Raw genomic sequence first — 6,750 nt, forward strand, 5'->3', positions numbered from 1 at the left:
CACCCTCTAACCTTTCACCCACTCAATACTTAAAAGTTTTGTTGTTGTTGTTGCTGTTGTTGTTGTTGTTGTTGCTGCTGCTGCTGCCGGTGTTGTTTTCTTGATGTTGTTTTTAAAACAAGGTCTGGAGACTTCTAAATGCACAGTTTACTGTGGACTTGATTTAAAAAACAAACAAACAAACAAACACCGAACGAGAAACTGAAAAAGAAGCATTTGTCTCTGAGCTCGAAGCCTGTACCTTCCAGATAAACGCTGTTTGACTTTTTAGGAAGTACTGATGTGACCAACGTGACATGGAAACTTCATCTGAAGTCATCATAAAAGCTTGTTCTCCTTTCTGCCTGTGGATATTCAGAAAGCTCCTGTATCCTTTAAGAAAATGGTCCAGATCAACAGAAAATATATTGTCGTAATAAGCACTGACTAAGGCTATCATACTTAAACTCTTAAAACTCCCCCTGGAATCTTCTAAGTGTGAGGCTTATCACACATGCATCATTCATGCAGCACTGTGGGGCACAATAAAAATTAAGAAGATTTATACTGGAAATCAATTTTTTTTGTTACATATTTAACCCAAGCACTATGGCAACAAAATGTAAAATAAAGTAGGTCATGGGCCTCAACTGGAGTGGCTTTAATAACACAAAAGCCAGTTACAATTTGTAAAGTGTCTTTTAGGAGTCTTCATTTTAAAGCTCTGCTTAACCACAACAGTGGATGTTATCTAAGGACCTGCTGGATAAAAATCATAAGTCTAAATCCCCCAGTGAGACTTATTTCATCTCAGTGCCTATTTAGTTGGCATACCAATTCCCTCATAATGTTCCCAATCCATAGTCACCAATATGGATGGGTGGCCCAATATACAGGATGTTGCCATCATGAAAGGACATGGTGCACTGTTTGCAAATCACTCCATGACGTTTTGGGAGAGTGAATCAAACTAGGCATTCTGAATGCTAAAGCAACTAGAGGCTGTGTTCCTGCCCCTGCGGACTCTATAGGACTTTAGTGTTCCTAAGGAACCAAGCTGGACACCTGAGCTACTTGTGTCCAAGAAATAAATAACATTAAATGTTAATCTCATATATGTTATCTTCTGGTACCCCCTTCCTTTACCTCTGAGGAAGATTAATTGTCTGTCTTACTAACATTTTAAATAGTAAATATATATACTTATATATAATATATACTTATATATAATGTATTTTTTATTACAATGCTAACTCACACCCTCTAGGACCTTTCTATACTATATATGCTGTTTTCTTTATCTCTTCCATACTTAGGGCCTGCAGTTCTTTAGAATTAGAAAGAATTATCTGTTAAGCCTGCCACAATGATAGCTGTCTGGTCTTGGGCAAACTTTTTACCTTCACAGAGCTTTACTTCCCGTACACGGTTCCTGAGGTTGCTGTAATCATGAAATGAAACCATTTGCGAGAGTTTCACCAGTTCCAACCAAACAAAACAAAGCCCTGATGTTTGTTACAATGGTTTGTTAGCAGCGCAGCCCTTCCAGTAAGATTGCCTTCACTTCACTTAAAGCATATCTTAGTTACATGAAGTTGTAGAAGTTAGCAGGGCGCAGTGGCTCATGCCTGTAATCCCAGGACTAGGGAGAGGTAGAGGCAGGCAGATCTCTGTGAGTTCGAGACTAGCCTGGTCTACAAAACCAGTCTAGGACAGCCAAGGCTACACAGAGAGGCCCTCTCTCAAAGAAAGGTATTTCAACAAAGACTTCATTTTGCCAGTCTTTTGCAGAGGAAAACACTGCACCTATTTCAAGGTAATTTGGGAAAGTTTAAGTACAAAAGCCTATGTAGCAGTTGGCAAGACATATGGTTACATTTAAAATATGTTGTATAAATATTGTGTAATATTTCAGATTAAAGAATAGTATACCAGGGTGCTAACATCATGAAGGGACACATGGGTCCCTTCCAGTGAATAAGGATGATTCTGGAAGACTTTCACATTACACTCAGTAGGTTGAATAAAAAGTCCACACACCAATGCAAGTGGCCATCATCCAATCTGCTAAGGTCCCAAACAGAACAAAGAGGCTGAGGAAAAGCAAATGCATTATCTTTGGGGGACATGGAACATCCATCTTTTGCAGCCTTCAGACGTCGGTACTTGGAACTTGGACTAAAGCTACACCACTAGCTTTCCTGGGCAACAAGCTGGCAGACAGTAGACTGTGACTTCTCAGCCTTCCAGTCATATTAATAATTTCCACAATTAATTCCTATTGGTTCTGTTTCTCTGGAGATTCAAATACAACTACAACTATAAAAGAATCCTGATTCCTAATGCTAGAAAACACATATAAATTTTTATTTTAAGAAATAAGCCACAATCTCGACATAGGTGGCTTCTATTAACACTCTGAAACAACTCCATTAGTCATCCCCAGATATCTAGCTGCGTACGCATAGCTAGTGTTAAATGCTGTTTTGATTACCTTTCCAATAGTTGTAATGTGAGCATTTTTCAATGTCACTAAAAATGCTTCTAAAACACTATTTTCAATGATGACAAAATTATCTTTTAGATGAATGTATCATAATTTATGTATTTACCTTAATAACTCTTATTACTTTCTAATCATGAAATAATTATGTCCATTTATAAAATTAGAAGCCATAATACATAAACTATCCATAATCTTATAATTCAGTTATAACTACTATGATATTTTGATGTATTTCCTTTTGGGTTTTTTTATGATTAGCTATTATATGCTGAAAATAATTGAGGTCATATATTACTGGTGCTTTCTCATGTCTGTCATTTAAAATGCTTTTAGAATATATTTTCTAGTGCCTGTAAAATACTGAATAAAATGTGTCTAATATAATGTCCTTATTGGTAAGGAGGAGAGAAATGTTTAGCTATAAAGACAGAAACTTTCAAGAGTCTAGACTTGCTTAGCATATAAAAGTCAAATGGTTCTTTCCAGTGAACCATGGGAACCAAGAAAAGGTAAGTGCTTGGGGTCAGAGCTTTTTCAGTCAATGACAAATCCCTTCCTAAAGGAGACTAAGAAGAAGAAAAAACAGAAAAAAATTAAATAAACAAGAAATGGAGAATAGAAGGGGGGAGAAGGAAGAAAGGGAGAGACACAGCATCAGCTTAGTAAGTTAGAGGAAGCCCCATTCCAGGGGCCCAGGATGAATCTGCAGGATTTTGTGTCAGACTTCTTCCACTGGATCATGCCAGCATCTTTCACTCTGGTATGAGTGATAGTAAGAATTTCTGAAAGGAAGTTGGTCCCATGGCTGTGCCGCTTATATAATTGTTGTAGTTCTTGATCCCAAAGGTGAACCTGGCAGTTTGTCTGGGGGCTCTTGAACAAAATCATCAAGGAAGATTCTAGAAGCCCAAGCTTATCTACTCACCATGGTCAGAAGAACAGAGTATCCAACTAGCAACGCTGCTGTGTGGGAACCAGACCTAGCTGAGTGTCGATTTGTCACACTGCCTTTCAGTGAATAGGACAGTGAAAGGGACAAATGGCAGCAGAGTCACACCCAAACAGATAAGAGGTTGGTGGCAATATCACCACAGGCAGCAGGATCCTGAGAAAGGAAGAGAAGTGACCCCATGGTGGGGGCACTAGGTAGCGTGGCCTTCAGTAGGAATCATCCTGTGAACACACCTTAATTTACTTCACAAATCACCCTTTGTGAGCCAGGGAGATTGCTGCTGGCTGCCTTGTTCATCAGTGCCTCCTCTTAAATCATTTCCTATTTCATTCATTTTATAATAATATCCCCTCATTTCTGATTGTGAAATATAGAGTCAAGATAAAATCAAAGAAAGTAAATGAATAGCTGTATTTCTGACCAAATGGATATGTGTATATATGTATTTGCATATATATATACACATATATACACATACACGCTTGTATGTATATTTACACAAACTTAACAAAATACTTTAAAGTTGTAATTTGTGGTTTTAAGACTAAAACAGAAGCATTTTATCATTGAATATTGTTATTTGTCTTAGTCAATATGTTCTATTGCTATGAAAAGAAACCATGACCAAGGCAACTCTTATAAGAGAAAACATTTTATTGTGGCTGGCTTACAATATCAGAAGTTTGGTCCATTATCATCATGGCGGGAAGCATGGCGGCACACAGACAGACATGGTGCTGGAGAAGCAGCTGAGAGTTCTACGTCAGGACCTACAGGCAGCAGGAAAAGAGATAGTAGGAGGCCTTTCATGTCCTATTGAAAACCTCAAAGCCCACCCCCAGTGACACACATTCTCCAACAGGGCCACACCCCCTAATCCTTTCACATAGTGCCACTTCCTGATGATGAAGTATTTAAATCTATGAGCCTATAAGGGCCGTCTTACTCAAACCACCAAATACTAAGAGATGTTTACTATGTTATCGTGTACTTTGTATAACCACTTGTTGAGTGATGTTTAGATGGTATTGACCCTTCTTCCACTATAGGCACAGCAATATTTGTATAAATATTGTCGATTGAATGGGGAGGAAGGAACACCACGCCAAACAGGATTTCCAGGATGCTTTCTGGAAGATTCCTGGCATCTCAGTTTCGCTGTCATTGATTCCTAGGAATGTATTGTTCCTAGGGTATATTGTTGGTGGTTGGCCTGATGCTATGTACTTGAAAGCTAGTTACTGGCAAGATCTGTTTGCTTCCCAGATAGACACATTCTCGCGTACACCTGTCCTTGTGTAAACCTTGCTTCAGCCAATTTAAGGTGATTGGTTAAAAAGTGCTAAAGCTTGAGGTTTGGCAGAAGAAAGGGAGTCAGAGTTTGGGGTTTGCAGGCTGGGGTCGAAGAGCCACAAAGTGAGAGGGAGAGGGAGAAAAGATAGAGGGTGGACTAGGAGATCATGGCAGATGGAGCAGATCAACCCAGCAAGGGCCACCTATTGGCAAGTCACATGGTGTGTGTAGCTGAGAGAGAGTTGAAGTCTGCCCACCTCCAGTGCTTTTAGCTTGTAAAATAAGTCAGTCTCTCTGTGTCAATTATTTTGGAAGCCAGTGGGGCTAAAGAAAGCTGTTGCCTTAGTAGATAAGCTCATACAGTATCTTCAGCTAATATGTGAGTTCCCCTCCGACTGCAGTCACACAGACTGGTCTGGAGTCAAGTATTCGGGTGAGTGGCGATGACTATATTCTATAACCTCCCACATTCAGAAAAGGAATAGCAGGAAGCTAAGAATTAACTAGAACATGAAAGGCTGCATCCCAAACTTCATGGAGAAAGACAGCATTTGCTTAGGTTGCAATTCAAGACTAAATCCTTTTCGTTTTAAATCGAGGGACTCCCATTTCGTTTTAAATGGCTATCTCACATGGACTGTCCCCTGGGAAAACAAGATGGCCTTAGCCACTCGCCCTCATGTCTCTTCTAAACTAAGTTGTCCCCAGCTGCTCAAGCTGTCCTCCCCAGAAAGAACTTTTTCCACTAGGAATGTATATAGAACAAAGTTAGAAAATCGATTCACCAGCAATATCCAAAAAAGTAGTCTTTTCCACACAACATCCCAAGGAAAGAGCTCCTTATCACAACTCTCTGTAGACCCCGTTCTGTCAGAGCAAGGACAGGAGTGCATCTACACTTAAAGCCCTTCAGCATCCAGAACTGGCAAACAGAGGAGGAGCTGGCAGCGCAGAAGTAGCCTGGGCATGGAGGAGCAGGTGAAGAGGGTAACCACATGGACCGGAAGAGGTAGCAAAGATTTTCTTAGGGATGCTCTCTGGAAGATGCCAGGGGTCTGTTCTGGCTCCTTAGGATGCCAAGAGCAAAGCTTTCAACACAAATGCACGTTTCTTGTAAATGTGACACTGTACAGAGCCTGGCACACATGTAACCTGTAGTCAGCTTTTAAAAGCCAGGGCTTGTGAGAACGTTCGGTGGGTAAAGGTGCTGGTTGCCAACCTGCTGTTCTGAATTGGATCCACAGGACCTACATGGTAGAAGTTGAGAATTTACTCCCACAAGTCATCATAAGCTGTTCTCTGACCTCTACATGCATATGTGGCAGGAGTACATACACACCACACACACAAACACACACACATGTAAATATATGTGAGCATATACATATATATGTATTATATATGTATATGTGTATGTGTATATGTTTATATATATATATATTATATATACAATATATGTATACATATATATATGTGTGTAACTAAAATCTGATCTCTGCTTTAAAGAAGAATTCACATTGATTCAGGGCCTATAGAATTTCACTTCATCATGTTCTGGTAAGCCAGTCTCAAAGTAGAACAAGTTTCTGTGTTGTGATTGGATTAGTGCATTGGTGCAGTGTGTTGTGTTGTAAGGCTTTGGTCTTATCTTTGCTCTGCAGGTTTCTTTCCACACCTTACTGTCATGCCTCAGGAAGTCCATGTATCCAGAAAGGAGCTCCAGCTGGACTACAGAAAGACTTCTGGCAGTTAGATAAGATCCAGCACCCCCTCGGGAACTTGTGCAACAGGTTCTCCATCCCCAGGAGTCATTTCTCCTCCCTCTGGCACAAGAGACATATGGCTCCACTCACACACACCTGTGGTTGCTTATCAAAGTCCATGCTGCCTCCAGGCTCCCTCATTTTTCTACTCACAAGTACCTGTTATACATTTTCAAGTCCACACTAGCCTCCTGGTCCTTCATTCCTCCCAGCTACTTACTCTCCTTATAACTTTCTATTCTTTTTTTTTTCTTTCT

Source organism: Acomys russatus, chromosome 15 (genome assembly GCF_903995435.1).
Source record: "Acomys russatus chromosome 15, mAcoRus1.1, whole genome shotgun sequence".
In the NCBI taxonomy this organism is placed as follows: domain Eukaryota; kingdom Metazoa; phylum Chordata; class Mammalia; order Rodentia; family Muridae; genus Acomys; species Acomys russatus.